The sequence below is a fragment of the Lepidochelys kempii genome, chromosome 9 (genome assembly GCF_965140265.1).
Source record: "Lepidochelys kempii isolate rLepKem1 chromosome 9, rLepKem1.hap2, whole genome shotgun sequence".
NCBI classification, from domain to species: Eukaryota; Metazoa; Chordata; order Testudines; family Cheloniidae; genus Lepidochelys; species Lepidochelys kempii.
The window spans coordinates 59,976,237-59,998,458 of NC_133264.1; the positions used below are offsets into that span (position 1 = coordinate 59,976,237).

General features: G+C 49.5%; 1 protein-coding gene across 6 annotated transcripts in view; it reads left to right on the forward strand.

Moving 5' to 3' along the window:
* The window catches only part of MID2 (midline 2), a 343,120-nt gene that overhangs the window by 21,716 nt on the left and 299,182 nt on the right, over positions 1–22,222 (forward strand). For 2 of the 6 annotated variants that reach the window (XM_073360610.1, XM_073360616.1), the window contains exon 2: positions 12,333–13,305. The exons of 2 other annotated variants lie outside the window; for them this stretch is intronic. The gene's annotated coding sequence lies outside the window, so the exon portion shown is untranslated. Of the gene's footprint in view, positions 1–11,188; positions 13,306–22,222 lie in introns of those variants that run through there. 2 more of the 6 variants (XM_073360615.1, XM_073360613.1) reach the window with 2 other exon arrangements.

Genomic DNA, 22,222 nt, shown 5'->3' on the forward strand with positions numbered 1-22,222 from the left:
CTAGACTGTTCTCAATGGTAGCAGATGACAGAACGAGGAGTAATGGTCTCAAGTTGCAGTGAGGGAGGTTTAGATTGGATATTAGGAAAAACTTTTTCACTAAGAGGGTGGTGAAACACTGGAATGCGTTACCTAGGGAGGTGGTAGAATCTCCTTCCTTAGAGGTTTTTAAGGTCAGGCTTGACAAAGCCCTGGCTGGGATGATTTAACGGGGAATTGGTCCTGCTTCAAGCAGGGGGTTGGACTAGATGACCTTCTGGGGTCCCTTCCAACCCTGATATTCTATGATTCTATGACTTCAGCCCTGGGCCTGTAATCTAAGCCCCACCGCCGAGGGCTGAAGCCCTCAGGCCCTGGGCAGTGGGGCTTGGGCTTCAGCCCTGGTCCCCAGCAAGTATAAGCCAGCTCTGGCAACCCCATTAAAATGGGGTTGCAAACCATTGTTTGGGAATCACTGGTCTAGATAATACTTAGTCCTGCCATGAGTGCAGGGGACTGGACTAGATGACCTCTTGAGGTCCCTTCCAGTCCTACGATTCTATGATAAAGAGCGCTATATAAAACCTAGTTAATACTTCTTCTTACAATTTAGGTGATCTGTATATTGTCAGGGCTGTGCAAAAGAAGGCAGGACTGAGTTGGGAGTCTTAACTTCGCAATGCCTCTCTTCTTCAGTCTAATTTAGAAGTTTGAGGACTCACCTGACCCACTGAGACTTTACTTAACTGCACGTGCGCACTCACACGCACAAAAGGGAAATTTGATAATAAACAATAACTTCATTTAAAAAAACCCAGACAGTTACAATCACTTCTTGATCATGTTTTACTTACCCATTCCCTCACTTCCAAAGCCCAGGTATTGGAAAGCAGAGTGATGAAGAGATCATAAATCTCATACTGCCCACAGAATAGCGCAAACAGCCTTACAGTTGAGTGTACAAAATTTGAAGTTCTTCAAAATGCAGTCCCCTTAACTCTGACCTCTCATAAATGCTGTTCTTTCACTAGTGATCACAAGATCTAATTACAATGCCAAATCTTCTGGAAAGCAAAATTGATGAGCTTGAGTCATTGCTGCGTGACTCCTGTTTTATATGCAATAATGATGCTGCCATGAGTATTGATCAGCCTGAAGAGCCTGTCTACAAAATCCCATCATTCTGCCATAAATGCATAGTGTTAGACTCTTCCTGTTTAAACCATCTAAGTATAGATTATTCTCATGAAACCTCAATTATAAGCGTTGCATTAAAATATTGCATTTCCTATGTAATAGGATCCCTTAAAGAAATTAGATACCCAGGTCTGTGACTGGGGCTCTCAGGTGTTATGATAACACAAATTATTAACAACAGAACACCACAAATACTTTAAGACACCCCCCCACCCTGCCCCGCACGCAAACATTGTGTAGGTCAGAGTTAAGGTGTTTGTGTTGCAATGAACTTTACATTTCTGATCACAATAACGTGTGTGTCGTTGCCAGTAGGATCACAGGTGTGGTGCCTTTAACTCTCCACTTCCTTGCCTTGGAGTGCTGATGCTTTGCAGCCATCACTCGGTTCTAAAAGGAAGGGTCATCCTTGGGGTGTATAGTGTGCTTTGGGCCTCTCCCGATGGGAGGTATTGCAGACCGCGCAGTACTTGCGTTCCTCCATCTCGTGCTCAGTCTGTGCTGCCAGCTGTGGGTTTGTTACACTGGAGCAACTGTACTCCTTTTCCTTGTGATGTCCCCAGGGAAGCCCTGTGCGGCTGATTGGCTCATTGACTGAGCTGCCATGGTGCCCTGGAAATGGACCTGGAGCCCTTTCAGTGGCCAGCAGTTCTGTTTTGCCCCTCCCCCCAGTAGATACCCTTCAAGCCCCTGTCAGCTCATGCTGCCCCAGGGAGTGGGGTGTGCAGTTCTGGCTGCTGATTGCCCCACTTACCCCTCTTGCCCTGCCTCTTGGGGCACTTACTCTCTTTGACTCCATCTGCCTTTTGGGTTTTGGCAGCAGCGAGATGCGATTTCTCCCAAGCCATCATCTTAACTCTGCCTTGGTATAACCACTTTTTAAATGATTTTTTAAAGCTCTGGTCTCCAATCAGTTCTAAACTCCAGTGTGCTGCTCCTCTGGTTGATTTACACGCTGTGTTTGCAGGAGTCCCTTCAGCGAAGTGGAGCTAGTAAAGCTGTGATTTGTTTGTGTTCCGTTCCTGTCCGGGAGACGAATGGCTGCCATGAAGCGGCCTGATGAACAAATATAAAAAGGAGGTTCGCTTGCCCTGTAGGGTTCTGACAATCGGGCATGGCTGGCGAGGCGAGTGTTCCAGCGGAAGCCTGCCTGTCTCTATGTTAATAACTCAGGAGGTGTAAAGCCCATGCTGAGAGTGCTGGAGCAGGCTGTTTGACTCTCCCCAGATCTCTGAGCATGACCCGCTCGTTCCCTCCAAAGTACGCTTTTCCTTTGTGATCGCAATGTTTAAAGGTCAGCGGGATTAATGTGCAGTTACTTGTAGTGCATTTGTCTGTAATTTTGCAAAGGAGCTGCTGGCACCCTCGTAGGCCCAGCACGGAGAAGCAGGCTGAAGCACTGAGAGCTGCAGTGCTGCCCTGTCAGTGCTCACTCTTTCCTTCCAAAGGGAAACTCCTGCACCTTAGGAGTCTGGAGTTAGGCACTAAAATACCTGTAAGAGCCCTAAGTGGGTACACTAAGCAGGGCTGGGGTGGAGAAGGGATCTGTGTTGAAAGGATGGTCCAGTGGTCCGGGCACTAGCCTGGGACTTGGGAGACTTGATTCCATTCCCTGCTCTGCCACAGACTCTCTGTGTGACGTTGGTCAAGTCCTTTAGCCTGTCTGGGCCCAGTTCCTTGAGGATGCTAGCACTGCCTTGCGCATTGGGAGCATGTGAGGATACAAGCATTACAGACTGCAGTCCGCTCACTGTACAGGGTTCTTCCTGTGTTTGCCCTGTGCAGACAAGAGGCCTCATGGCTTCTTTAACTTCATGCAGCATCCTCCTGGGAACACTCACCCTTGTGCCTACAAGCAAGGGGTCGTCACAGAATATCAGCTGCTTTCATCGTAAATAACCAGTTAACCCCAGCCCCGCTGCTGTCACTGTACTGTTGCATACCAGCAGGTTTGCTGGCCACGTGGAGATAGGTCGGCTGTGCCGAGCTTCTGAAACTTGCTAAGTTATTGGGTGGGGAAAAGGGGGAAGAAATGTAGGAAAGCTGGGAGGTGTATGCATGTGTGGGGCATTGGAGAGCTGACTTCTGACACGGACTTGGCCTATGTGACCCTGGGCAAGCCGACTGCCCGTACTGTGCCTCAGTTTCCCCCCTCGAGAATAAGATAATGGGCCTTACTTACCATTGCAAAGTGAGATGTGACCCTCAGTTAAAAGTGCCGCGTAGGTCCTGAGTATTTGCTGCTGCTGTTCCCATGAAAGGCCCAATTCATGGATGGGAATTTGCATTTCTGAGCACGGTGCCAGTCATGCAGTGGGGTTGGGGATCCTCATCCGGAAATAGCTGCACTTCGCTGCTGCCCTTGGGTCGCTTCTTCTACCAGCAGACAGGCATATGAATTGGCCTGAGCCAGCCCTGCTGAATTGATTCTTAAAATGTTTGTATTTATTAAAACATTTGGGTGCTTGTTTAAGTGTTGTTCATGTTACAGTTTTGCCTTCGTTACAATGACAGCCATGGGCACATTGATTTCATTGTGGCATAAAGAGCCATTGCTCTCTGAATAAGCAATCATAGAATATCAGGGTTGGAAGGGACCTCAGGAGGTCATCTAGTCCAACCCTCTGCTCAAAGCAGGACCAATCCCCAATTTTTGCCCCAGATCCCTAAATGGCCCCCTCAAGGATTGAACTCACAACCCTGGGTTTAGCAGGCCAATGCTCAAACTCTGCTATAGTGCTCCATTTTAAATCCGTTCAAAGCAGATCCTCTTCTTCTTCGAGTGGTGTCCCTTTGGTTGCCCCACTGTGCGGCCCTGTGCTGCTGATTGGAGAACTTCAGAAGCAGTGTCCGTTGGGCCCGCATATGAGTTGTCTCGCCTGTGCTGTGCCACAAGGCTAGCCAGTGCAGGCTAACCCCCCTGAGTTCCTTCTCAACTGCCCCTGGCTAGAGATGGAGCCATTACTTGTCATTTAGTGGATCGTTAACTCTCCCCTTCGTTTGTTAAACTTCAGCTTTTAGAAACCATCTAACTTCTTTCTGACTCTTTATTTGGCCATGCCTGAAAAAGGAAGAAAGAAAAGACTTTGTTCTTTTGCGGAACCCGGTTCTCTGGGCTTCAAGAAGTATCGCACTTGCAGCGAGGTGATTCCTGGTTGCAGACAAGTGCTCCCAGTGCATTCGCTGCCTCGGTGAGGGCCATATCCAACAGTAGTGTTTCTTCTGTCAGGATCCCGCAAGGACAGAGCGCCGGCAGAAAATCATCTGTATGGTGGCGGCTCTCTGACCCCAGCCCACTGACTGGCGTGAGTCTTCCCCTCAACCTTCAACTTTGAAGGATAGTGAGTTGAAGAAATGGTCCAGGGATTCCTCTCACAAGTCAAAAAAGAGAGCGGGAAGTTCCCTCAGCAAGCCCAGGGATAGCTAAAAGCAATCACCATCTCGCTGGCTGTCCTCAGCACTGAGATCGTCTGGCACCTACACCTCACAGCGACTGTTAGTGTGTGGTACCATTGATAGGCCTACAGACCCTTTGGGCATGGGCACTGTCTCTTCAGTATAGAGACACAAGGGTGAATGCCCTAAGATGCTCCTGGTACGCAAACTGACATTGGTATCACCAGTGGCATTGGGGGGACATGGGGACCTCGCCATACCCAACACAGGGACACTCGGTACCAATGGAATTCCGTCAGGCCGGTGACATGAGCGTGTTGGAAGCTTGACACTCTACTCCTCGGTACCGAGATCATGGCACCAAGCCATGGCCAACTGAGGGTATTTCCCCGCAATCATGCCGTGCCCCTCCGATGCCAAGCGAGGGATTGGATAGCAAGCCAGAAGGAGTTTCACAATACTCCTCCCAAGCTCCATATTGGACCCACTATTAACAGGATTTGGGAATGGATCACCAGATGGCACCACCCATGGGCACTGCCACTGGGTGCTATGCCACTGCAATTGCTGTGCTGGGACCCCTGGGCAGCGCACAGACAGTTTGCCTCAAGGGCACCGAGCATTGCCCAAGAACCTCCCAGACATGCTCCCTCAGCCACAGCACCAGGGGCCTCAGAGCCTCAAGAAATGGAGGAACAGGAGGGAGACACAGAGGAGGAGGTAACACCTAAGGCCATATCCTCTTCTTCACTTCGCCATCACCACGAAAAGTATGGCGGACACCCTCCACATACCATTGGAGGAGGTTAAAGACACGCACCATCAGCTCACTGATATCCTCATGCTTCATCTCCTTCCAAAATCACCCTCCCAATTAACGAGGCCATCCTAGACCCAGCTAAGATGGTGTGGCAAACCCGCTTTGGTGGCCCTGATGTGCAAGCGGGTGGACAAAAAATACGATGTCCCTGCGAAGGAATCAGAGTCCCACAGCCCGGTTCCATAGTGGTGGATGCTGTGCACTCTCGTGGCTGAGAGCATCACTCCAGAGCAACACCCCATGACAGAGGCTGGGTGCACCTTGATCCCTTTGGTAGAAAAGCGTACTCCTCAGCCACCTTACAGTTATGAATTGCCAACTACCAAGCACTCATGCAAAGTACAACTATACGAATTATAATGAATTGAATGGGGGAGGGATAGCTCAGTGGTTTGAGCATTGGCCTGCTAAACCCAGGGTTGTGAGCTCATGTGGGTACCCATTAGCAGTGCCGTTGACTTGAAGGTATATATTGTCCCCAAATTTGAAATAGTTGTGGGTGAGGACAAAGTCACAAAGGTCAGCAACCAGGTTTGCCATGACGTTATTGGGGATAGCTTGTAGTCCATCTTTGTGTGGAATGTTGGTTTGGAGGACCTCCACATCCACAGTGGCCAGGATGGTGTTTTCTGGAAGATCACTGATGGATTGTAGTTTGCTCAGGAAGTCAGTGGTGTCTCGAAGATAGCTGGGAGTGCTGGTAGCGTAGGGCCTGAGAAGAGTGTCCACATAGCCAGACATCCTGCTGTTAAGGTGCCAATGTCTGAGATGATGGGGCGTCCAGGATTTCCAGGTTTATGCACCTTGGGTAGCAAATAGAATACCTCTGGTCGGGGATTTCCAGGTTTATGCACCTTGGGCAGCAAATAGAATATCCCTGGTCGGGGTTCTAGGCATGTGTCTGCACAGATCTGTTCCTGTGCTTTTTCAGGGAGTTTCTTGAGCAGATGGTGTAGTTTCTTTTGGTAGCCCTCAGTGGGATCAGAGGATAATGGCCTGTAGAATGTCCTAGAGGAGCAGTATGCTGGGGGGCAGGCGTAATCTCCCAGTGCTGCCTCCTATTGGCAGCAGCAAATTGCTATCACACAAGATTATATTGCATTAGGGCTCGAACTCTCCCTGCATAGGGAAACATAGAAATTGCGGCATAATAGAAATGGCTGTTGGCTTCACATTGCTAGCTGTTCTTTTCAACCCCCTTTCCTAATTAGTGTAAACAGACCTGGATCCAAGTGACTGCTGGTGCTGATGAAAACAGGTTTAATTCTTGAAAGCTGAGTGCTGGTGTCTCGACTAGAATGCACCGCAACCAGCATAACCAACATGAAAGTAAACAGGTTTTCAGCTCTCAGAGTGACTGAACACAGCTTTTCATGCTGCGCGCTGGAGGCTGGGTTGTTGGTGGAATCCCATCTACTGGGATATGGGAAGGAATAAAAGCCCTCAGGGCAGCAATGAAGGAAGGGAATCATTCCAAGGGCATGGCTACACTTGCAGATGTAGAGTGCTTTGAGTTAAACCCGCCTTCGGAGAGCTCAGTAGGGAAAGCGCTGACAGGAACAAGCGCACTGGCGTGGCCACATTTGCGGCACTTGCAGTGGCATTGGGAGTGGGGCAGCTATCCCACAGAGTACCTCTTCCCATTCTGGCGCTGTGGCTTGTGGGAAGGGGGCGGGGGATGCGGGGCATTCTGGGTCCTGTCCCAAGGCCCTGTGATGCATCGGTTCGCATCCCAACAATCCCTGTGCTTCCGTCCACATTTGGCGCCATCTTTCAACGTTTTTTGTACTGCGCGCTCTGTCTTCCCTTTCGGTCTGCGGGAATGGATCCCAAACTGCCGAGGAATATGCTGATGAGTCTCGCCAGCACATCACGTTTGGCAGTAGAGTTATTCCTTATGATCCAAAGTGACAGTGAGGACTCCGATGATGATATTGACTCGAGTAATGCATATGACATGAGTGTGCTTGTGGCATTCACAGACTTGCTTACCACCGTGGAGTGCTGCTTTTGGGCTTGGGAAACAAGCACCGAGTGGTGGGATCACATCGTGATGCACGTCTGGGATGACGAGCAGTGGCTGCAGAGCTTTTGGATGAGAAAAGCCACTTTCATGGGACTGTGTGAGGAGCTCGCCCCCACCCTGCGGCACAAGGACAGGAGATTGAGAGCTGCCTTGACAGTGGAGAAGTGGGTGGCTTTTGCAATCTGGAAGCTGGCAACTCCAGACAGCTACCAATTGTTCGCTAACCAGTTTGGAGTGGGGAAATCAACCGTTGTAATCGTGTTGATGCAAGTTTGCAGGGCCATTAATCGCATCCTACTCAGAAGAACTGTGACTCCAGGTTGAGATTGTGGATGGCTTTGCACAAATGGGTTTCTCTAACTGCGGAGTGGCGATAGATGGCACACACATTGCAATTCTGGCACCACCCCACCTAGCCTCCGAGTACACTAATTGGAAGGGGTATTTCTCTATGGTTATCCAGGTGCTTGTGGATCACCGTGGACGTTTCATTGACATTAACACAGGCTGGCCTGGAAAGGTGCATGACGCATGCATCTTTTGGAACACTGGCCTGTTCAGGAAGCTGCAAGCTGGGACTTTTTTCCCAGACCAGAAGATCACCATAGGGGAAGTCGAAATGCCCATTGTGATCTTTGGAGACCCTGCTTACCCTTTAATGCCATGGCTCATGAAACCCTACTCAGGGAGCCTTGACAACAGCAAGGAGCAGTTCAACAACAGGCTGAGTAGGTGCAGAATGACTGTGGAGTGTGCTTTTGGCCGTTTAAAGGGCCGCTGGCACTCTCTGTATGGGAAGCTGGACCTGGCCGATGACAGCATGCCCATGGTTATACCTGCATGCTGTACCCTCCATAATATTTGTGAAGGGAAGGGTGAACGATTCACTCAGGCATGGAACTCGGAGGTTCAACACCTGGAGGCTGAATTTGAACAGCCAGAGAGCAGGGCTATTAGAGGGGCCCAGCACGGGGCTGCAAGGATTAGGGATGCCTTGAGGGAGCAATTTGAGGCTGAAAGCCACCAGTAATGTCTGGTTCCCTGCACGGGAGTGAAGTGCAATGGTTCTAATGTTAGTAGGAATCTGTGTTTTGCTATGCTGACTTGCAGTGCCTGTTTCTTTCCTGGGCTAAGGTATCTTTTACTTCATGCAATAATAAAGAATGTTTTCAAAGCCAAAAAATCCATTTATTGAAAAGAAACACAACTGCTTGGGAAACAGAAAGGGCAAGGGGGTGGGATGGGGAATGATACAATCACAGATTTGCGTATGTCCTGTTATCATACTCGGCCTTCCTGTCTGGAGTGCTGTGCAATGAGTGCTGCACTTCAGGATGGCTATACTGCATGGTGATGGGGGTTGAGTGCAGTAGGTAAGGCTCATAGTTTCCAGGGCTGGGTGGTGAAGCTACAGGTGTTGGAGGCAGTTGGTGGCAGTTAAGAACCCGGATGTTGGGGAAAGTGGGTTGGAGATGATATGGGGGCACAAGGGAAAGAGTTTTGGGACCAGAGCTGCAGGGGGGCTCAGGCACGGTAGTGCTCCGCCTGCATGGCTACGAGCGCCTGGATCGAGTCCGCTTGGTGCTCCATTATGCTTATCTGCCGATCCGTGCTTTGCTGCCGGAGCACCACGCTTTTGTGCCGGCGCTCCTCATTCTGCTGGCAGATCCTCCTTTCACTGTTCCGCCACTCCTGCACTTTTCAATTTTCATTACTTGAATGCTGCATGACTTCATGCAACATGTCTTCCTTGCTTCTACGTGGCCTCTTTCTGATTCTTTGGAGTCTTTCAGCCAGTGATAACATGGACAGCTGAGATGTCAAGGTTGCCTCTGTAAAGGCAAAATGCAACACTTAACAGAGGCAGCATTGTTCACATCAGATAGAGCAATGATTCCCCTGTACTTAAGGGCAAGCACAGTCTATGCAATAGCATAATTTGCCTGTCCCAAAGTGAGCGCACATAACCCACGGGAGCCCCAAAATGGTGAGTAATCACAGGGTCAAGCGTGACTGATTGTTTCACGGCTGTACTGTCCTCTGGGTTTCTGTGTCTTGGGGAGAGCCAACAGTGGCAGGGGGCCCCTATACTGAACACTGTCCCCACATTTTCCACAGGAGTTCATCCTGGAAGATATCTCGCTGCTGAGGGTGACCTGGGAAGCAAGGGAGGGTCTTCTACTGCAATGCGGATTCCGCCCTGGCCCATATGCACCTTGCCTGTGTGCAGCAATGGTCCACTCTGCCCCTCTTGGCACAGTGGCGGACAAGTTAGCCTGACTGGGACAAGGAACACAGTGGCTCTCCTGAGAAACCTGCGCAAGCGCATTGCCTAAGTTCTGGATGAGACCTTTGAAGAGATCACTGAGGCCGATTACCGCGATGTGAGAGAGCACATCAATGCCCTATTTCGCATCTAGCCATGCATGCAGCCCATACCGTCCTCACCCCAGGAGCCCATACCGAATAACTTCCTTCCCAAAATAAAAGCGGCTTACTGGGAACCTCCTCTGGTGTTTGTCCTTCCCCAAGTACCGGCCGTCGCGACTGGCTACCTTCCTCCTGGCTTGAGAACAGTTCCTGGCTGCATGCATCTATGGATTCTGGGGTGTCTTCCTCCGCCTCAGCACTCTCGCTCCCACTTTGCTGCTGCTCCTCCTCCTCCTCCTCCCGCCTTGTTGAACTGGGCTCTGAAGTGTCCGTGGTGATACTCGGAGTGGAGGTGGGGTTGGCCCCAAGTATTGCGTCCAACTCTTTGTAGAAACGGCAGGTCACAGGAGCAGCACTGAAGTGGCTGTTTGCCTTGCGGGCTTTGTGGTAGGCATTCTGCAGCTCCTTCACTTTAATCCTGCACTGGAGTGTGTCCCGGTCATGGCCCCTTTCCATCATGTCCCTTGATATCTGCCCGAAGGTATCATAATTCCTATGGCTGGAGCACAGCTGGGACTGGACAGCTTCCTCCCCCCAAACACTGATGAGGTCCAGCACCTTGCCATTGCTCCATCCTGGGGATTGCCTGGTGTGTGGAGGCATGGTCACCTGGAAAGATTCGCTGAGAGCACTCCATGCCTGGCTGAGCAAACAGGAAGGGGATTTTCAAAATTCGCAGAGAATTTAAAGGGCAGATATGATGGTTGGTCACCTGAGGGCAGGGCAGTAGAGTTCAAAGTGATGACCAGAGTGGCTAGAATAGGCATTGTGGGACACTTCTGGAGGCCGATCAGAGTGCGATAACAGACCAGGGCGTCCACACTGGTGCCCCAGTGCTCCAGTGGGGATGCACAAAACGTTATCCACTCACTGAGGTGGAGTACCAGGAGCGGACCAGCTGCGGAGTCAGAGCCCTCTATGTGCCTTGCCAGTGTGGTAGGGTAGTGAGCTAGTGCACCTGGGTCTCCTTTAATGCACTGTAACTCGCAAGTGTAGCCAAGCCCCCAGTGTTGGAGGATGGGATGAGAAGCAGGGGCTGGTAGTGAAGGGAGGAGGAGTTTAGCTTAAATATTAGGGGGAAATTGATTTGTCCCACTGCGAGCATGTGATACCCGTTCTCCGCATTGGTGCAGAGTTCATGGGCCAGAACCAACGTCTTACAACCTAAAGGGGTTTGGGACAAGAATGTGTGATTGTCACCCTGTTTGTTCCATCCTGCCATGGTGACTGGAGCTACCAGGATTTAAACAGGGCTTGGCTGGCTGGTTATCTTCCATGAAGAGATCAAGGCTTTGGTATGCATTCCCTCTCCCCTGTGGCTTGCAGACCTCCCAGGTGCGCAGCTTGCGCTGCTGACCAGTTTGAGGGGGTTGGAGCCTGGTGCAGTGGGGATGTTTTGCTCTGGGTTTTGTTGACTGGCTGATCATTGAACAGGGAAGAGATCGGAGGCTGATGTTTCCTGGCTTGTGGTTTAGTAATTGCTAGAGTGCTCAGAGCCGGAATGGATGCTTCCCTAATTAGAAATCAAAGGAGGCAAATGAGAAACAATGATGCGCTTGCGCCCCTGCTGAATTCTGAGAATCAGGCAAGAGATGCTCTGCCCCCTTTTATGGTCCTGCATTCCACAGGCCTATTCAGGAAGCAGAAGGTGAAGATTTTCACAGCTGGTGTGTACAGCTGTGGGAGCTGCAGCTATCAAAGCCCTCCAGGCACTGGGGGTTGGGGTGACCTACTCAGTCAGTGAGTGGCTACAGAGGTGCTTTTAGGCCACTTTGATTGCTTTTTCTGCACACATGACACAAATCAGCTAAGCAATGGTAAGCAGGGGTTAACACCCTGTGCGCACACACGCAGCATATTGCACTAAACAAGCCCTAGACATTGGATTCTGTTGGAGATTCAAACAGGCTCCTTGGCTCTCTCAGCATTGCCTGTGTGGGGAGTATGCAAATTTTGTGGGGCCAGGGAAGCGTGTTATCCTTTATTTGTGTAGTGTGGAGTATTTATGGGTGCTACTAGAAACTGTAAAAGTGGCAAAGAGTCCTACGGCACCTTATAGACTAACAGATGTATTGGAGCATAAGCTTTCGTGGGTGAATACCCACCTCGTCGGATGCATGTAGTGGAAATTTCCAGAGGCAGGTATAAATATGCAAGCAAGAATCAGGCTAGGGATAACAAGGTTAGTTCAGTCAGGGAGGATGAGGCCCTCTTCTAGCAGTTGAGGTGTGAACACCAAGGGAGGAGAAACTGCTTTTGTAGCTGGCAAGTCTTTGTTTAATCCTGAGCTGATGGTGTCAGACTTGCAAATGAACTAAAGTTCAGCAGTTTCTCTTTGAAGTCTGGTCCTGAAGTTTTTTTGCTGCAGGATGGCTACCTTTAAATCTGCTCTTGTGTGTCCAGGGAGGTTGAAGCATTCTCCTACAGGTTTTTGTATATTGCCATTCCTAATATCTGATTTGTGTCCATTTATTTATTCACCAGCAACTACACACCGCACCATAGTAACTGTAACTCAGGAACCAATCCATGCAACAAACCTCGATGCCAACTCTGCCCACATAGCTACACCAGCGACACCATCACAAGACCAATCAGATCAGCCACACCATCACTGGTTCATTCACCTGCACGTCCACCAATGTAATATACGCCATCATGTGCCAGCAGCGCACCTCTGCTATGTACGTCGGCCAAACTGCACAGTCCCTACGTAAAAGGATAAATGGACACAAATCAGATATTAGGAATGGATATTAGGATATTAAGAATGGATAAATTGGAGAGAGTCCAGGGGAGGGCAATGAAAAGATTAGGGGGCTGGGGCACATGACTTATGAAGAGAGGCTGAGGGAACTGGGCGTAGGGAACTCTTCTCTTCAGAAGAGAAGAGTGAGGGGGGATTTGACAGCAGCTTTCAACTACCTGAAGCGGGGTTCCAAAGGGGATGGAGCTAGGCTGTTCTCAGTGGTGGCAGATGACCGAACAAGAAGCGATGGTCTCAAGTTGCAGTGCGGGAGGTGTAGGTTGGATATTAGGAAACACTATTTCATTAGGAGGATGGTGAAGCACTGGAACGGGTTACCTAGGGAGGTGGTGGAATCTCCGTCCTTAGAGGTTTTTAAGGCCCGGGTTGACAAAACCCTGGCTGGGATGATTTAGTTGGTGTTGGTCCTGCTTTGAGCAGGGGGTGGACTAGATGACCTCCTGAGGTCTCTTCCAATCCTAATCTTCTATGATTCTAGAAATCCCTGGCTGACAGGTCTCCCTTTGGGGGTCATTGCTGTTTGGGTGATTTTTTTTGGTTTTTTTTAGAGCAGCCCTGCACTGCTCAGATTGCCCCAGGATTGAGGTGCTGCAGATGGCTCCTCTGCGGTTTCTGCAGCTCGGCTGCATCCAGTGGACTGATCTGAAGGTTGAGCCCTTACCATGCAGTCACCATCACCAAGAACCTCAGGTACAGGTAACCTCTGTCACGTAGCATTCTGTTCTCATGGACTGCTGCTCATGGATGCTAGCGCCTTTGGACAGTTTACAGATTTCTGTAAAATCTAACAAGTGCACTGTGAACCTACCACTCATGGCTATCACAAAGGGTGGCTTGGCTTCAGATTCTTGCAGAACAGGGCTGGCTATATAGCTCACCAGTTTTCTAAGTGACATATCTGGTGTATGGTGCATTAGGGAGCCTGCTTAAAAAAAAACCCCATAGTTTTTGCTCCCAAGTACATCCTAATCCAATCAGACTAAGCAAATAGAATAATAGCAGCTGATGGTTAAACATTAGGCAACACCTGTTATTGGCATGATCCTTCCCCACTGCAAATTTTCCAACCCAGAGGACTATGACTCTTCATTTCACACTGGGTGAGTAGGAGATTGCTGCAGAGGGAAAGGTTTCATTTCACTGTCAGGACAAATACCTTAATCAATTGATTAAATAGTAGTATCTGTTTAGACTGATAGGAAATGCTTAGCTGCAGAGGGAAAGGTTTCATTTCACTGTCAGGACAAATACCTTAATCAATTGATTAAATAGTATTATCTGTTTAGACTGATAGGAAATGCTTAACTCTGGTACGATGGAAGGAGAAAGGACTGCAGAGCATTGTGGACTGAGAGAATTCTGGGCGAGGCACAAATATAGAGAGTATAACTTCTAGGTCATGACCTTTGATGGGGTGACAGGTATTTTGCATATGGAGAAGCCTAAAAATGTTGCTGTGTTGTTAGACGGCAGGGATGCACACAGAGCTGCTCAGTAAAGCAGAGATGTTATCTGGAAAGAACAAAACAAAACAAGCCACTTGTCCTGTTCTGTCAGAGACTTGTCCTTCTCGGTCAGTCATTCGGGGAAACTAAAGCGCACATGGCTCTCTACTTGCAGTGAAAAAAATAAGAGCAACTGCTACAGAGTGTAGGTTGCAAGGCAGCTTGCCTGGTGGCCCAGGGATGGATGTGTGCACTGGGGCAAGTGGCCCTAGGCGCTCTGACTGCAGGGGCAGCACTGGGAAGCCAGAGCTGAAGAATCAAAGGAGCAGAGATAGGATTAATAAACGTGTGATATCAGAACGGCCTGGTCCCACCCTCCTGTTGAGGAAACTGGTGTTATGATCTCAGGGGGCCAAGGTAATATGGAAGGAGGGACACCCCCCTGAGTTGGCACCTTGTTATGGAAGAGGTAGAGCCCGGTCTTTGATCATGCTTGGAGGGGGTATCTCCAGCGCTTGGAGCCATGGTTGTGAGAGGTACACGCACTGTGCCAGTAGTGGGTTCTATCATTAGGAACGCGGATGGTGGTTGCTCACCTACGGGCAGCACAGTGTCACATCTTGCAAGGCACTGAGACAGATTGCCAGACAGGTGTGGCAAGGGAGGAGCCCGGGTCTCCTCGCATGGATAGGGAGGTGTAAGAGACAGGTCCTGGAAGCTATGTTTAGATTGCTAGGAAAGAGAGGGCTCTGTGGCAGCTTTCCCTGGAATGCCTCCAGTTCCACACACATGGCCAGCAAGACCAGAGGGCATCTCAGAGCCCAGGTGAGGGTGACTGAAAGGAGGGTTTTACGTCAGGCCGTGGGGAACTTTTGGGGGAGCGCAGAGTCTATTTGGAAGGGGAACAGAGTTCCACACTTACCCAAAGGAGAGCCAGACAGCTGATGTGCCCAGCTAACATGGTTTTGGGGGGTTATTTATTCTAGTGGGAGGGGATAAGGAGCATTCATGTTGGAGAAAGATCTCTGCTAGGGATGTTTATAACACAAAGGTCTCTCCGTAGCTGGGAAAGGACAGAACAGAAATTATAGATAAACTGGGGCAGGGACAGATTGAGATCAGAGGTAAATTCTGAATAGGATTAAGGTGTTAGCTAAAGAAACTAAATGAAAAATACACATGGCCAAAAATATAACAGTAAAAATCTATAGAGCAACACAAGAAGCTAGTGTCTCAAAGTGGGTGAACTCAAATGCCGGGCAATGGAAAAGGAGCCTGAGATGAAGGGGATCACTGAGACCTGGTGGAATGACAAAGATCCATGGGATAGTGAGGACAGCAAGTCAGTGTGCTAAACCTGGCTCTGAATTACCCACCAAGGACAGCTGAGATCCTAGAGGTGGGAGGGCATCATTTACCTGGAAGCTTTCATAGACTCTAATGAACTAGAACTTCTAAGTGGAGAGAGCCATACTGAGAAATAGGTAACAGTTTGTATCCAGAGTCACCAGAATACAAAGGTACTACCAGAGTTATATTGCTGACCTCTTGATCATGGAAAGGATGCTGAGGGAGTTTAGTGCTGAGGGAGTTTAAAGAGGCAACTAAGTCTAATAAAACAGCAATAATAGGTGGCGGCTCACATGTTAAGTGGCCAGATGTCACAATCAGACATGATTTAGGCCTGGTCTACACTACGAGTTTGTCGAATTTAGCAGCATTAAATCAATTTAACCCTGCACCCGTCCACATAACAAAGCCATTTTTGTCGTCATAAAGGGCTCTTAAAATCAATTTCTGTACTCCTCCCCGACGAGGGGATTAGCACTGAAATCGACATCGCCATTTCGAACTAGTATTAGTGTGGATGCAATTTGATGGTATTGGCCTCCGGGAGCTATCCCACAGTGCACCATTGTGACTGCTCTGGACAGCACTCTGAACTTGGATGCACTGGCCAGGTGTACAGGAAAAGCCCCGGGAACTTTTGAATCTCATTTCCTGTTTCGCCCGGCGAGCTCATCAGCACAGGTGACCGTGCAATTCCAGAATCAAAAAAGAGCTCCAGCATGGACTGAACGGGAGGTACTGGATCTGATAGCTGTATGGGGAGACAAATCCGTGCTATCAGAACTACGTTCCAAAAGACGAAATGCTAAAACATTTCAAAAAATCTCCAAGGACATGATGGACAGAGGCTACAGCAGGGACACAACACAGTGCTGTGTGAAACTTAAGGAGCTCAGACAAGCGAACCAGAAAACCGAAGAATCAAACGGACACTGCAGGACAGAGCCCCAGACATGCCGCTTCTATGCTGAGCTGCATACAATTCGAGGGGGAGCCACCACCACTACCCCAGCACTGTCCGTGGACTCTGATGATGGGGTACTCTCTGCTGTGCCTGAGGATTTTGTGGATGGGGAAGATGAGGAGGAGGACGAGCTTGAGGAGAGCACACAGCACACCGTTCTCCCCAACAGCCAGGATCTTTTTATCACCCTGACTGAAATACCCTCCCAACCCAAACAAGCAGGAGAAGGGACCTATGGTGAGTGTACCATTTTAAATATAATACATGGTTTAAAAGCAAGTGTGTTTAATGATTAATTTGCCCTGGCATTCACGGCCAGTACAGCTACTGGAAAAGTCTGTTAACTTGCCTGGGGATGGAGCGGAAATCCTCCAGGGACATCTCCATAAAGCTCTCCTGGAGGTACTCTCAAAGGCTTTGCAAAAGGTTTCTGGGGAGAGCAACCTTATTCTCTCCTCCATGGTAGGATACTTTACCACACCATGCTAGTGTAACCCTTCTGCCTGTCAGAGTTGGCAGCAACAAGGCAAGGGCCGGGTTCAGTATCTAGGGGATCCATTCCAATAACACAATGCAAAACTGGCTTGAGTCCCCACCCAGTGACCTGGGACAAATATACACCACCCCCGCTGAGCGCCTCCAAGAGGCAGTACTTCTCCTCTCGCAAGCACAGAGTCTGAGTGTAGCAAAAAGCCTTTTAATAGCAGAGAGAAACAATGTGGCATTATGTTGGGGAAACACCACCAACGGCATTCATAACACAACTCATGAGCAAAAAACCCACCCCAAGCAAATTGGGGTCTGTCCTTTCCCTTCAGTTCTTGAGTCCAGCAACCCAAAAGTCTCTGTCCCTGATCAGGGCAGCCCCAGAGTTCAAAAGTTTACCTCCCAACCTGGGTGGAGATGGGGTTGGGGGGTTAAGGGGCACCTTTCATGGTCCAAAGCTGATTGCCCCATCTCTCCATGGGGCTCTGCTCTGCCAGCTGTCCCGCAGACTGCTCCGTGATATATCTTCAGGCTCCCCCACTACTTAACACAACACTCAGTGATTTCAGCTTGTAGTAGGGGAACCTCAGTGCTGGTGCACCATTGGCCCAAAGTGAGCTCAGCAGCCTGTAACTAGACTCCTAATGGAATCAAACTTAGCTCTGATATTCCACAGTGGAGGGAGGAGGAAGTGCAATTAGCATATAAGCCCTCACCAAGGGGCCCATGCCACCAAGTATTAATACCTGTCCCCAGCCTCTCTCCCTTCACTGGGTTTTGGAGCCCATGACCCTTACCTAGCAAGTGCTGCTTATTTGATGGTGAGTCCCTCCATCATAACAAAAGGCCACATACAGTTCACTGTCCTTGAGTCACATAATCAGGATAACAGTTTATTCCTGCCCCAATAACAGAGAAACTGGGGCTCCTACAGCAGCCAAAGTGACCATCTAGGCAGGGTGGGTGTGCCTATGCAAATGAGATCAGCTCCTGAAGTTCTTTTCCACAACCCACCATGACTCGCCACCAGATGTCAGGGTAGAGCTCATCCTGACTCTGCTTACATCCTCCCCCCAGCCGAGAATTTGTTGTCCCGACGAATCATACTCCCTATTATACCATTCACTGGTTCCCTCCAAAGGGCCTCAGAAAGCCCACTTCAGCTTTCACAAGCCTGTGTGCTAAGTGTATTGGCTTCTCACTAGTCACCTCAGGTGCCTCATAAGTTAACCGTTTTATTGGTCTTATTACCCTGTCTCATCTATTGAGAATTTCTGTTGCAGGGGTAGGCAGGACATCTTCTTGGGCGACGGATGGAGAGGTTTCCTTTGAGGATCCCTCGGCTACTGGCATAGGCCCCTGCATCTCCGGTTCTGACCGTGGAAGGTCCAGTGTGACTAGGGCCTCCTCCCCCTGGATGTCTCCACTGTCCAATAACCTGTGTGCATCATCACAGGGGGGTCCCATCGGTGGCACAGGGGTGCCAGTAACAGGCCTGAATGCCTCTGCCATGGGGTTTAGGGCAGAGGAGGGGGAGCTCTCTCTTGGTTCAGCTGATTGAGACTGAAATCTTGTCTCCATTCCAGGATACACCATGGTTGTGTCTTCCTCCTCAGACTCACTCTCGGATGTGCTGAACAGGGGTAGGTTAGCTGCAGGGGGCCCGCTGTCCGTGTTGGATGGCGGCTTTGGTCTAGCACTTCTGTTCTGCCCGGCTGCCCTGTTGTGGCCCATCTCATAAGGGGTGCTTACCAATTCCCCCACAGGGAGCAAAAGGTTTCTATGCACTGTCTTCATTTGCCCTGGACCGTCTTCAGGTTTGATCTTGTAGACCGGCAGATCTCTCAGCTTTTCCATCACCAGGTAAGGTATTGCCTTCCATCTGTCAGCTATCTTGTGTTTGCCAGCAATACCCAAATTTCGCAGCAGGACTCTGTCCCCCGGCTGGAGCTCCTGCGAACGCACTCTAGCATCATATTGATGTTTGTTCCGGTCTGCGTTCTTCCAAGCCGCAGAGGTAGCTAAGTGATAAGCATCCCACAGCTTTTCTCTTAGTCGGGAAACATATTGCTGATGAGTTTCATAGCTATCTCCATCCTCTGATACACCAAAGCACAAGCCTATGGGTAATCTTGGTTCTCGCCCAAACATCAAGAGATATGGGGTGACTTCTGTGGCATCATTCTTTGTGGCATTGTAGGCATGCACCAGAAATGCGACATGCTGGCTCCAGGTTGCCTTCTGCTCTGGTCGCAAAGTTCTCAACATATCTAATAGGGTTCGGTTGAACCTCTCTGTCTGAGGATCACCTTGGGGGTGATAAGGCGTTGTCCTAGACTTTTTAATTCCTGCTATCTTCAGCACCTCCTTCAGAAGGTGACTCTCAAAATCCCGCCCCTGATCAGAGTGTATCCATAGACTGAGAAATATTTGTCCCACAATACTCGAGCGACAGTGGTGGCCCTCTGATCACATGTGGGATATGCCTGCGCATACCGTGTAAAATGGTCAGTCACTACTAGAATTTTCCCAACATTCCTCTTGTCTACCTCTGAAGACAAGAAATCAATGCATACCAGTTCCAAAGGTTTGTTGCTGGTGATGTTCTTGAGATATGCAGCCCTCGTGGGCAGAGTTTTCCTTTGAACACATGGAGGGCAAGTCTCACATTTCCTGCGAACATCTTCAGCCATCCGGGGCCAATAGAACCTACTACGAATAAGTTCCAGGGTCCTCTCCATCCCTAAATGTCCAAAATCATTATGCAGGGCCCTCATGGCCAGGGCTCTGTACTCTTTTGGCAGCACTAGTTGTGCTCATTGCTTTTGTAAAGGGTCGGTGGTCATTCGGTGTAGCACTCCCTGAACCAGTTTTAGTTTGGTCCATTCTCTCAATAGTAGTTTACCCTCCGGGTTAGGTGGGACAACCACAGCTGGGCTTTGCCCCTCCCTTTTGGCAAGTAGTGTATCACGAATGTCCATATCTTGCAGCTGGGCTTCTTGCCAGTCAGCCGCATTGAGCATACCAGCTTGTGGGTGGGATAGCGAGTTTCACTATCAGACAGTCCTCGGCTGGAAAGGCTACAGGTTTACATTTGCCTTCCACTTCCTGGTACAGGACGGCTCCCAGACCCTTCAAACTGGCATCAGTATGCAGGATAAATGGTTTGCTTGGGTCAGCAAAGACTAGGACTGGAGCATGAGTTAGGCAAGTAATGATTTCTCGAAAAGCCCTTTCACATCTCTCATCCCACCATGGCCCAAATGGTTTGGAGGGGCCATAGTGTCTCTGCACAGCAGGCTTTGGGGACCTCCCCTTATTCTTGGTCTTAGATTTGTTCTTGTTGGACTGGTGTCCCCTGGTAAGATCATTCAGAGCCTTTACAATCGTAGCATAGTTTTTCACAAATCTGCAGTAGTAGCCACTAAATCCAAGAAAGGTCTTGAGTTCTCTGTAGTTACTTGGACGTGGCCATGTAGTGAGTGCTTCTATTTTATCGGGATCAGTACTCATACCCTCTTGGGACATGATGTGACCCACATACTTCACTGAGGTTCTGTAGAACTGGCATTTGTTAATTGAAAGCTTCAGACCATAATCCTCCAACCTATCAAGCACTTTAAGAATTCTTTCTTCATGCTCCTCTAAGGTTCTTCCAAACACAATCAGGTCATCCAAATAAACTAACACTTACAGTAAATTCGTATCTCCCACAACTTTCTCCATGAGACGTTGAAAGGTGGCAGGTGCTCCAGAAATCCCTTGGGGCATGCGTTCGAACTGATAAAACCTTAATGGGCAGATGAAGGCTGTCTTCTCCTTATCTTCTTCTCCCAGAGGGATCTGGTAGTATCCACTTCGAAGATCCAACACAGAGAACCACTGGCTTCCCAGCAAACAGTCTAACGCATCTTGGACTCGAGGCATAGTGTACTGGTCAACCACAGTACGGCTGTTTAGGGTGCGGTAGTCAATACACATCCGGATTTTCCCAGTCTTTTTACGGACCACCACAATGGGTGAGGCGTATGGGCTGCGGGACTCTGTAGTGATGCCATTCACAGCCAGCTCCTGAAGATGATGTCGTACATCTTCCATCTCAGAGAGAGCAATCTTCCTAGATCTCTCCCTGAAAGGTCGAGAGTCATGTAGTCTGATATTGTGCTCTACTCCTTTTGCACATCCCACTCATGCAGCGAGAATACCTTGGATCTTTCACAAAGTTTCTTCCTCAGGTGATCTTTCCACTCCTCGGACACTGGTGAATCTCCAAAGTCAAACTTTGCTAGGTCTATTGTCGGAACTTGAGTTTCACACTGGGGTTTTACAATCGACTCAGGCTCAAAGAGGTCTGCTATCTTTTGTCCTTGCTTCACAACAACATCACAACTCGTTTCATTAGCAATCAGTATAGTCACCCTTTCCTGGGCTTCAGCAGGTAGGGTTATGACTCCGCTGGGGACCAGCACTCCTTCAGGGAGCTCTCCTCCCATCGGCTGCTCTATCATTGCTAATGTCCCTTTACAGCCTTTCAGACAGGTACTCATGACAAGCACTTCTTGCTCCGTCCTTGCAGGTACTACTAAGGGGGTTGTGCCCGCATACTTCAGTGCCCCAATCGGTAGCTCCGATGTGTCCCTTTTAGCACACTCAATTTTCCTATGGGCTTCAGCACAAAGCGTATGGATCATCAGGGTATTCAGGTAGTGGTCCCCAGCCCGCCTTCTGCAGTAATCCGCGAGTACCTTGAAGAGACTGGAGTTGGTCCCTATCAGCACAGACACATCAGAGGTCCCTTTAGGGTCAGGGCATATTAAGGCAGCTGTGTCTACCTCTTCTCTTACCCCAGAAACCTCCTCTGGGAATTCCAGGTGCACTATGACATACCCTTGGTAGGGGTATTCATCCATGCTGAGGCCACACAGGTCAAGGCCAATCAGTGGCTGTATAGGCAGGTGTCTAAGCATCTGTTGGTAGAATGACTGAAATATAATAGTCACTTGAGATCCAGTGTCAAGCACTGCTTTACACTCCACCCCTTCAATCCTCACTGTGACCTCTGCTTGAGGCCCTATCAGTCCTGTGGGGATCCCAGTTGGACAGTCTTTTCTGGGGGAATCTTCAAATCCTGCAAACCTGGGGGGTCCCCATCCCCAGACCCTCTGGCAGCTACCGGATCTCTCCCAACTGATCCTTAGCTTTCCATACACCAAGGAGGGGTTTTCTTCATTATGGCACTTGGCAGCACTGTGTTCATACTGACCACATCGGTAGCAGAAGAATTGACCTTTCCCCCTTCTCCTGGGTGGGATGGTGGCTCTAAATGTAGGCTTCTCAATCGCCACAGTTTGAGGCTCCTTAT